General features: G+C 38.9%; 1 protein-coding gene across 4 annotated transcripts in view; it reads right to left on the reverse strand.

The window, feature by feature from the left end:
- ncoa1 (nuclear receptor coactivator 1) overlaps positions 1–10,547 on the reverse strand; it is a 70,364-nt gene extending 59,817 nt beyond the window's left edge. For all 4 annotated transcript variants that reach the window (XM_036147194.1, XM_036147193.1, XM_036147192.1 and 1 more), the window contains exon 1: positions 9,889–10,547. The gene's annotated coding sequence lies outside the window, so the exon portion shown is untranslated. The remainder of the gene's footprint in view (positions 1–9,888) is intronic.
- Between the last annotated feature and the right edge of the window lie 1,352 nt (positions 10,548–11,899).

Genomic DNA, 11,899 nt, shown 5'->3' on the forward strand with positions numbered 1-11,899 from the left:
AATATTGTCTCCTGGAAGTTTTTTTTTAAAGAAATAAAATGCCTTTTTGCTAAAACTGTTATTTACATGGCTGAATTTGTTGCAAAAATTCAGTTTATCTTCTGTTTTTCAGTTTATGTAAGAAAAAAATAATAAACGATGTCGGTCCGTCACCGTTTGTTTTTTTATATTACAGAAATGTGCAGAAACAACAATAATTTGAGGGAACAAACCTTCTTTTAAATGTTTATACAGAAAGATGGGACCATAAAATAGGTGAAATGGAGAGAATTATTTAACAATCTTTTAAAGAATTTCAAAAAGCATGACTGAAAACAGCCAATGACCTTCATCACTATAAATCATATAAAGAAATGAAAACTCCTGCACAATAAAGTTCTGGCCTGGACCTAAATGAAAGTGAGGAGGGTCTGCTGACATCCTGGGAGCTTTAAAGCCCAAACACCTAAAGCAGCTCCTGCAGAAGAAAGCAGCGAGAGCGGCAGAGCGGCTGCAGCGCTGCCGAGTGCTAAAATGGCTGCTCAGTCTCCACACAGACACAGGAGGAGGAGGAGGAGGAAGGCTCCCACTACCAACAGTTTGTCTCCAGTGTGCTTCACACCTCGTGTTTACATTTAATAAATAAGAAATACGCTCCCGTGTTGTTTTATTCCACCTGCCAAGAAACGTAGGGACATCTGTAGTCAGAAAAATATTCCAGGTTTATTAAAGAATTCCCATTTGCCTTCATCTAGGCTCCTCAGACTGCATCGTTAAAACTATGGAAACTGCTCAATTCATGATAACACGCACACTACCTGATTTTTCTGCATATAAAATGACAGAAAAGCAAAAATAAAGAGCGCCCTGCGCCCTCCTCAGCCCTCTGGCGACCCTTTTTACAACTCTTTGTTTTGCTGTTTACAAACCCACTTTGAGCTCAGCAGCCCCCGGTTATTACAAACTTTGGACCAAATAGCTGAACTCCATAACCTGCTGCTTATCTGGGCTTCATCTCAGCTCAGCGAGGCCCAGCGATGACGTTTGGGCCAAAATACTACGCACACTACACAAACTGATTACCAGCCGTACACACACACACTGCAAAAACGGAACTTAAAATAAGTAAAATGTTCTTAAAGTTAGTGTATTTATCCTTGATTTGGGCAGGTAAATAAGATTATCTGCCAATGGACTGAGTTTTTTGACCCCTAAAATAAGATAATTAGACATCCTGCGCTTGAAATAAGATGATGGAGATGAGTTGTTCCTATTCTAAGTGCAAAAATCTTATTCCATTGGCAAATAGTCTTTTTTACCTGCTCAAATCAACGACAAATACACTTATTTTAAGTAAATTTTACTTATTTCCAGTTCCGTCTTTGCAGTGCACACAAACACACAGAAGAAGGTAAAAAGGAAGCGCTACAATCAAACCCTACGAATTAACTTCATATCGAAATCTGTTCTGACGTGTCTTATTAATTACTTTGATGACATGGCCCACTCCTTATTCTTTTAAATTGGAAAAATGACGGCCCGCCTTTGTTTGGAAGATGGATGTGTGATTTATTTATTTTAATTTAAAAAAATTAGATGCACACTGAATGGATCAGCGACTACGTTTGATTTGACATGGCGTCCATTTATCTCCCGTGTAGAACAACCCAACTCTGCATTTTGATTTATTTTCTTCTTGAATGTCTTTCGGATAACTACTGTTTCTCTTTTATTTTGCTTTGTGTGACTATGAGTATGTTATTGCCTTGTAACCCGGATAATAATTAGTTTTATTTTGTTTTCCTTCTTGTGGTATTTCCTGTTTTTGAGCGTTTGCTGTCATGTTTCTGTTAAAAAAAAGCTCAATAAATATACTTTGCCGGAAAAAAAATTACTTCGATGACAAATTACTCTAACGTTTAAACTTTGAAAGATAAGTGAAAAAAAACTGTACTTTACATTTACACCTCATTTATCTTTTTGATGAGGCACGTGTGAAAAATAAAAATAAATCTGTAAAAGACCTAAATCTAATCAAAGAGCTGATGAAATGGATTGCTACCACAATCTTCTCTTTGGTCTTTCTTTTGTGTTTCTAGATTAAGATTTTTTTCTAAAATACCTTTTTTTGTTGTTGTTTACATTACTTTTAAAATGTTACCTATCTGTTCGCGGCGCCAAACTGACCTGCATTCCCAAAAGAACAATAAAATCGGTGTACTGCTAGGGGTTGCCGATATGGACCGGAAATAATATCTCAATATTTTTAGGCTGAATGATGATATATGATATTTATCTCTATATGTTTTTCTTTTCATAAAATAACTATAAACGGCTTCAATCAATCGAATGGCTTAAAAATAACATACTGGAATACATAAAAGTATATTTATAACGAAACATAGCAACACAGTCTGAACTTATGTCTTTTAAAATAAATCTCGATATTTTTAAAATCTCGATATATTGGCCAACCTTAGATATGAACAGTATGTTTTGGTGCAGGAAACATGGAAAATAATAGGTTTCTGATTCAGTGTCTGTTAAAGGAAAACCATTTAATGGTGCAAAGGAGGAATGCGCTGATGTAAAGAGTTAAAACTTTGTATTGCTGTATTATTTTGTTTCTATTAGGGTTGTCAAAATGCATTTTAGTTAAGTAATTAACTCAACGCCATTTTAATTCTAAGAAGCACAGAACTATTTTGGTTAAGATCAAAAAATATAAATAATTACAAAAATTATACTTTGTTGTAACGTTAGCTCGTAGCATTAGCATGGCACGGGCAACACTGAGAAAACCCTGCATTAGCACAACCTACAGTGCGACTAGATGATCATTCAAAATTACAAACCCCAGAGCAAAGCTCTACGTTTACAAAGCAGGAGACACCCGTCTCTAAATTATGTCCACACCAGCGGAACAGGGAAGTTTCAGGAGCGTTGTCCGAAGGAGGAGCGCAGCGTGAGCGTCGAGCTAATAACAGCTAGCACGTTAGCTTATTTACACCAGGAGGTTTTGTCCCAGGCGGGAACTTTAATGTCGCTCTCAAACATCGAGGCATTTCAAATAAATAAAATACGCTTAGCCTGGCGGTCGGGAGAGTAAAGACCGGGTTGGGGCGCACTGATATAAAAATTTAGGCCGATACCGATATCCGATATTAATATTTCGGTTATGTCCGATAACCGATATTAACTGATGTACACAGACATTTATGTTTCTGCGATGATCAAATGATGATCAATACTGACTAAAAACTATGCAAATGGAGTTTTTTAATGTGGGTTATGGTCTAGCCTTACACGCTGCTTTTCATGTCTTCTTTTGATGTGAAAAACGACGAGCTTCATTTAAAAAGCTCACATTTCTGGCTATGATGCATCGCTGTCACCGTCTCATGGCCAAAAAAAACAAACAAACCGCATGGCCAACCCTATCCCTCCCCCTCCTGAAGCACAGGCACAAAAGGGAACTAGATGGAAATAAACATTGGTTGTTAATATTAACATATTGACTTGTCGGGCCGCTACTGATATGTTTAAAAAAAATGAAAAAACTAAATAAAATACGGCCGATATACCGTGCATCCCTAAATGTGAGCTTTGTTATGTAATCAAAATATTTTAAAATTAGCAACAGGTATGTTTTAAGCTCCAAAATGTACAAAAAAATAGTTTGGTCAAACTGAAACATTACCAATTACTTATTTTAAAAATGTTTGGCAAAAAATCTTTATATTTCGACTAGGGCTGGGCAAGTTAACGCGTTAATTTCGCGTTAACTCAGACTTTTAACGGCGATATTTACTTTAACGCGCGTTAACGCATGTTGCTCACATGCTTTTATTTTGTGAAGGTCTGTTGCTGCGGTGTAGGGGTTTGAATCAGAACAGTAGGTGGCGATAATGCGCCAATAACCTCGCTGTCAGCCAAACCTCGGATTCAAAGAGGAAGAAAGGTGCTGGCCGGAAAAAAACAAAGCCGACATGCGGAAGGCGGTGTTTCCCGCAGGAATTTGCTTAGGCGAGGCGGTGAGTTGGCGGCCGGAACAAGTTTTGTGCGGAGCCGAGCGGGGGGAGGGGTGTGGGGGGTCTGCTTAGACGCCGTCGGTGAAGTCGCTTCTCGCTTCAAAGTATCCATGTGTTTTTGCCTGTTTTTCCCTGCCATTCACTATATGCACGTGAGAAAGCAACAACAACAAAAAAAACGCGTGTTAACATCAAATAAACATGCAAGCATATTGAGTTAGCAAGCATTTCAGTTTAAAGTTTTTCCAGCAACAAATATGACAGAAACAAGTTAGTTGTAACCACTGCCAAGTTAAACTTTGGTATTGAACATAAAATGGTAATGCTGCTCCCTGCTGTTACCTCAGAAATTGCCTGTTTTTGGTAGATTTTTTTCCCCATAAAGAGAATTCCCTGTCAGTGGCAATAAGCTTTAATTTAATATTGCTATTTTTTGTTTTACATGTTTAAGTTGAACTTTACACTAAACATGTTACTGATAAGTGCTACAAATGTTACAACACTTTTGTTCATATGGCAGCAGAACATTAAAATAAAAGTGCTCTTTACACTACTTTTGAATTCATTCTTGGAGTTTGTAAATACAATGCGACTAATCATGATTAATCAGGCAAATTATGCGATTAATTGCGATTAAATATTTTAATCGTTGCCCAGCCCTAATTTCGACACATGAGCCAAATGATGGGCCCCTTTCTTGGTGGAAAAAACAGGGAATTTAGAAAAATTCTAAAAAAAAAAAAATTAGAGAAGTTAAGGAAAATTTAAGAATTTGAAAACAGGAAAATAAGATTTTTTTTGGTAATTATTGCAATGCAAATATTAGTTTTCAGTCACGGCAATGTCCCCACCCCTCGGTACATCCTGGTCAATAAAACCGCTGTGGCCATCGGTATCCATGAGGATTCATCCAGACGGCCGAATGTGTGGTCGGAAACGTCAACAGTAAACGCGTGGCGCTTAACGTAATCCTTTTTGGTTGCAATATTGCATTATTGTGATCTGATGTACTCTGCAGGCGGGTCTATAAAGTACTGTGCATCCCAGAATAAGCAGCTTTATGAATGAAATTGTTTGCCAGCTGCCATGAAGAAGCTGCCTAAGATGCACCTTTAAAAACTGTAGCAGCGTTAGGCTCCAGTAAAGACTGAAACAAACTTTGAACAAAGATACCAAAAGGTTAATCAGAACGGGAACCTTACGGAAGCTAAGAAAACCCTCAACCAGTTCTGAGTGGAAACAAAGTCAGAAAACGATGTACATCAAAAATCTACCTCGTAATGACCCGGCTGAAGCTTCATGGGTTGCAAAATTGTTGCATGTTGCATTAAAAACATGGAATAAATACAAAATAATTGAAAAGTATTCATGTGTGTCTGAACATAGAGCCCAGATGACGAGTAGTGTAGCCAGAGACTGGGAAAACATAACATAAAAACTTAGTATTTACATCTCAACACCACCAGTTTTCCAAAAAAGAAAGTTGCTTCAGGTCGACGGCTTAGTTTTGCTTTAAAAAAAAAACAAAACAAAAAAAAAAAAAAAAACATAGCAGCTTAATGTCAGGACACCTTATGACCTCATTAACTTCTAAACATTTTATATTTTACTTCGCATTAAATAAATGTCCCTAAATATATGCCACCCTGAATGCAAGGTAATGAAATAGTTAATTAAAATGTACTATTTTACACACAGTGATGATAACGGTACATTTATAACATATTGTGCAGCCCTAAAATACAGTATTATAAGCAGTAAGGAAACTATGAATGACTTGTTTCAGTACAGCGTCTACAAAACATCTTTAATATCTTCTAATTTTGTTAAAAAAAAGAAAGAAAAAGAGTTATAAAGACAGAATTCAGTTCAACCACGTTCTGCCTTTCTGCCGAAACAATAAATCTTATAAGACGCTTAGCCTGAGGGTTAACACAGTGACACTAACCAAAATATCTAGAGATAAACATCTTGAACTGAATGTTTTTTTTTTTTGAAGAGTCTAGTTAGACATCAGAGACGTGCAGGTAGCAGCTCCTGAAATGAACGTTGTGACTGATTTCTGTACCTGCCTCAGACAGGATGTGTTTTTTAGTTGATTAAAGTTATTTACCAACACGCAAAACAAAGTTTAAACCAACCGGTGTAGCATGAAATAGTCCCAAAATGCCCCTAAAGCTGCAGAACGCTGAAGATCAGTACAGACCAGCGAACATGCGTGTTATTTGCTGATGCATTCACAGGCCAAAAGAAAAGTGGGAGTCTTGAGCTTCAATGCATTAATCAAAGGGATCAATGTTGTTTAAATCAGTTAATCAAGGTTGCAGAATTTCCAATAATGCAAAAAGCGTAAAAACACGATGTTATCCATTTTTTCCCCCCATTTCTCTTAACAATATAGCCAATACAGCTATAAAATCCCTCGCTTTTTCAGCAGGAAACATCGATTTCTGTACAACCAACCAAATACAGTAATATTCAATAAATTAGAAAAATCTTTCCAATGAGGCTCGATGGTCCAATCAAACGGATCCTTTATCCTGCATGTAATAAACAATTTCTGTATTAAAAATATTTTTCCTTATTGGTCTGATTTAACATTGTTATCTTAAAAGGTTATGTCTTCAGCTATAAGCAGGAAATCATTATAATTAAACACAAATAAAGCTTGAAAACATCAGTTTGAGTGTAATTAATCTATATAATGTGTTTCACCTGAGTTACTGAAATGTTTTTTATTAATATTCGATTTATTAAATGCGTCTGTGATCTGCTTATTTTTAACTAAACACCAATTTAAACAGATGGTACGGATCTTATTTAAAACTGGAAATAGTTTTTAGCTTAATTTGAGGATTTTAATTTGAGGATTTTATCAAAATGTTTGGTATGAAAAACAATGTCAGCTGCTTTTGCTGTTTTTAATTATAAAAAAAATGTCATTTTGTGTACAGATTGTGTCCTTTTGGCTATAATTAAAGTCATCTGACATTTATTCTAAGCACTAAAATGCAAATTGTTGAATGTTTCAAGGCAATATCTAGGGAAAAAATAGATAAAAAGCAATTTTTTTGTATAATTTGTGTCAACTTTTCTACATCGAATCGCAGTGATTGTTGCGTCATCAATGTGTGCAGTCTCACACTTATAAAGAACTGCTTGGATGCAATATTTGGACCGCAATAATATTTCAAGAGATATGCAATAGCTCTAGGTTTGCAGGTGGTATCTGTGGCCCACCGGACAACTTTTACAGCTACTCATAGATTTAAACAAATAAAATTATGATGTTCACAGTAAACTGTATGGAAATCATGATGGGATAAAAAAAAATGGGGAAGCGTGAAGAAAATGTGGGTTAATCACAACAGACATGATTAATATACACGATACTTGATACATCTGCATCAAGATCGATATCAGCTGATGTATTTAATATATCATTTTATATATCGGTATCATTTATAAAACTGGGTGTGTGTTTGTGTGATGTTATGGTGGTGGTTTGTCTTGTGGTATTTGTGTTTTCACTGTCAAAAGGGGGGGGAAATCTTTTGGCTTTTCCCTTTCAGGGGTCACCACAGCCAGTCAACCATCTCCATCTAACTCCATCTTCTGCGTCTTCTTCTCTCACTCCAGCTTCCTCCTGTCCTCCTTTAACTCCATCCATAAATCTCCTCTCTGGTCTTCCTCCTGCCGGACATTTCCAGCCTCAACATTTTTCTACCAATGTCCTCACTATCCGTCCTCTGTCCAAACCACCAAAGTACTTACAGGTGATATAAGTAATACTGACACCTTGTGGCACAAATTGGTACAACAGCGTACCAATCACAATCCAATGTGCCGTTTTTCAACGGTGTGTTGCTGTTGTGAATTTTTACTAACACAGGACATGAATATAATGTTATATTCTGCTCTATATTTTTGGTCTGCTTCTCTTACTGTCGTCCATGTTTTCCAGGCTGCGGCTCTTTTGCCAAGATAAAATACGAAATGCTCTGTGTTGGGAACCCAGGGAACTCTCATGTGATTGGCTCAGGAACCAGGAAGTAAACACGGGCTACACTTTTCCGGACCGTACCTCTAGGTTTGAAAGGAGAAAAACTTGACTCAGACATTGTTGATGGAGAGGACCGACTGTTTATAGGGAATGTTACTTTCATCCTGGGTTATAAATGAGAATGATTTAGATTGATTTTACCGTAAATATCTTACTTTTAGCGCCTTTAAATCCTGCACCTTGTTTATCTCTGCTCCCTGTGACCTCACAGCTCCACTCGGGTCCCTCTCATTCACACATATATTCTGTCTTTCTCTCTAGATTTTCCTCCACCGTTTTCGCCGCTGATCACAACATCATCTGCAAACATCATAATCCAAAACCTCATCTGTCCACCTGTCTATCTCCACAGCAAACAAGCTGAAAGTTCATCAAAATATATCTGTGAATATCAGTTAATCAGCCATTACGACTATATTAATATCGGCCTAAATTTTCATATCGGTGCATCTTTGCTTCTTAATGTTAACAGAGTATTTCATTGTTTTTTTGGCGTACAGCTCATAATTTGCAAACATATCACCCTATTTTCATTTAGATACATCTCAATGGGTTTGTGATAAAAACAAAAACAAACACATCTACAAAGAAACCCACAAAATGAAGTCAAATACGGCGAATTTATCCCTATTATACAAGTTATTGGTAGCTGTCTCTGCCCTGTATTCTCTAACTCCCAGTGGGTCGAGGCAGATGAGCGTTCACACTGAGCCTGGTTCTGCTGGAGGTTTTCCTCTCCACTGTCGCTTCATGCATGCTCAGTATGAGGGATTGCTGCAAAGCCATCAACAATGCAGACGACTGTCCCCTGTGGCTCTACGCTCTTTCAGGAGGAGTGAATGCTGCTTGGAGAGACTTGATGCAACCTGCTGGGTTTCCTTAGATAGGAAACTTTCTGACCCAATCTGTATAATCTGATAGAATTTGACTATATAAAGCGGAGGTGTAAAACTCATTTCTATATTGCTCCACTTTGGCGTCATGAAGTCATTAAAAGGGCCGGTTGCATGTAGATAGACGATACTTTTCATTTCATAATTTCATTCCAGTTCACATAGAAGTATAAAACATGCACAGTAACATGAAAGTAGCAACCTTAGGCCCAGTTTATACAGTTTATCTGCAAAAAAAAAGTTGATATTGGGGTGAGTTACACTTACAGGACGCACCGTTTTAGCCACTTTATACACTTTAAAGGGATATATGCCTCTACTTTATGACATGATATGCCTTTTTTTTTGGCTCTTGAGTGCCGGATAATCTACCTTGACGGGCCGGATTTGGCCCGCGGGCCTTGAGTTTGACACCTGTGATATAAAGTGTCTTGAGGTGAATTGGGCGCTATATATAAATCAAATTTAACTGAATTAAAGCCATCCTTTAACCGGTTCCAGCTGCATGTTTTTTTGAAGCACTTTCCCAGTGAACATGAGCTACTAGTGTGGTTTATTTTAAAAAAGGGACTCAGATGCCACGAGTCAAGGGGTCAAGGTGTTCTCTCAGTTTTCGCGTTCAGGTTACAGAGCTGCGACACCTTCACCCCCCCCCCCCCCACCAGGTTACATAATGACCGCCTGCTCTGAAGCAAAACCGCCCCTCCGGAGCCATGCACGCCTGAGCCTCGGCAGGAGACGCTGGGAGAAAAACGTAGAGCAGTTATGATGATTGGAGGGGAGAGGAGGAGGAGGAGGAGGAGGAGGAAGAGGAGGGGGGCTCAACAATGAGCCGAGGCCTGCAGGACGCAGCCTGCTCTGCGGCGGCCGCTGAAAACATGAGCCATCCGGGCATCGATCCCATGCGTGCAGCCTCTCCTACCTGTCCGCCGTCCCGGGCAGCTTGTGTCCGCAGCTCCGTCCGGTCGGGACTCCCGTAGCGCTGGTTAGCTCAACCCGGTCAGCAGGTCAACCCGAGCCAACTCGGCTAACTTGCGCTAACCAGCTTAACTTGATACTCAGATGTCTCACTTTTTCCTTTTTTCCCACCTCCTTCTTCTTCTTCTTCTGTTTTTTTTTTTTTTTTTAAATCAAATCCTACTTTGCGTTGATGATCCCGCGGCCAAGCGTCGCCACCACGTTATAAACACGCGTGGGTCATCCGGGAAACTTTCCACAAGTTGTGTGTGAGCTGGCTCGCTGTCAATTTAACGTCAGCTTTTGTTGACAAACAAGCCTGCGTGGTGGTGAAGTTAGCCAGGATGCTAGCTGGCGGCTAGCTCGCAAGGCTAGCCCGCTCGCTAAACCTCGCAACAACACGTCGCTCCACGATATCGGGGTTTTCACGCCTCCTGCGTGGGGAGGGAGGGTGGGTCGCCCGTCTGGTCGGTGGCAGCGCGTTGCGGGGAGCTCCGTGGGTCGCGCCGGTGGGTTTCCGCGCGTCGGTGGCGGTGCAGTCGCCTTTTGCTAAGCCAAGTTGTCGCTGCGCTCTCTGCTCTCCGCCATTTCCAACCTCTCAACACAAACAAACAGGGCTGCTCGTGCACGGGCGGCGCGCTCACGAGGCGGCCAGCGGGCAGAAGGTTCTGCGCTGATGATGGACCCGCCGGTTCGGTACCGGTGAACCAGCGGAGATTGTTTTTAGATAGCGGAATCACAGCGTTCAGCGTATCTTATTGGGATTTCATACGATACAGCAGCACTAAGAAATTGCTGAGCCTTGTCAGTTTATATAGTAAATTCACAACAATTGTCTCAAAGCATTAAAAAATCATAATAATAATAGTAATAACGTAAATTCAACTCTGTCATACTTTCAGATTCAGTCAAGTTCAATTTATGACCGAAGAGTTGACTTTGCAGCAATCCCTCATACCCAGCATGCATGTAGTGACAGTGGAGAGAAAAAACTCCAACTTAACAGGGAGAAACCTCCAGCAGAACCAGGTGCTTACAGATTCACTTTTATTTAGTATATTCACAACAAATGTCTCAAAGCATTTTACAAAAATATAATAATAATAATAATAGTAATAACGTAAATTCAAACTGTCATATTTTCAGATTCAATCAAGTTCAATTTATGACTGAAGACTTGATTTTGCAGCAATCTCTCATACCCAGCATGCATGCAGTGACAGTGGAGAGAAATACTCCAACCTAACAGGGAGAAACCTCCAGCAGACCCAGGTGCTTACAGATTCACTTTTATTTAGTAAATTCACAACAAATGTCTCAAAGCATTTTACAAAAATATAATAATAATAATAGTAATAACGTAAATTCAAACTGTCATATTTTCAGATTCAGTCAAGTTCAATTTATGACTGAAGACTTGATTTTGCAGCAATCTCTCATACCCAGCATGCATGCAGTGACAGTGGTGAGAAAAACTCCAACTTAACAGGGAGAAACCTCCGGCAGAACCAGGTGCTTACAGATTCACGTTTATATAGTAAATTCACAACAAATCTCTCAAAGCATTTTACAAAAATAAAATATAATAATAATAATAATAATAGTAATAACATAAATTCAACCCTGTCATACTTTCAGATTCAGTCAAGTTCAATTTATGACTTAAGACTTGACTTTGCAGCAATCTCTCATACCCAGCATGCATGTAGTGACAGTGGAGAGAAAAAACTCCAACTTAACAGGGAGAAACCTCCAGCAGAACCAGGTGCTTACAGATTCACTTTTATTTAGTATATTCACAACAAATGTCTCAAAGCATTTTACAAAAATATAATAATAATAATAATAGTAATAACGTAAATTCAAACTGTCATATTTTCAGATTCAATCAAGTTCAATTTATGACTGAAGACTTGATTTTGCAGCAATCTCTCATACCCAGCATGCATGCAGTGACAGTGGAGAGAAATACTCCA

Source organism: Fundulus heteroclitus, chromosome 15, assembly GCF_011125445.2.
Source record: "Fundulus heteroclitus isolate FHET01 chromosome 15, MU-UCD_Fhet_4.1, whole genome shotgun sequence".
Lineage (NCBI taxonomy): Eukaryota > Metazoa > Chordata > Actinopteri > Cyprinodontiformes > Fundulidae > Fundulus > Fundulus heteroclitus.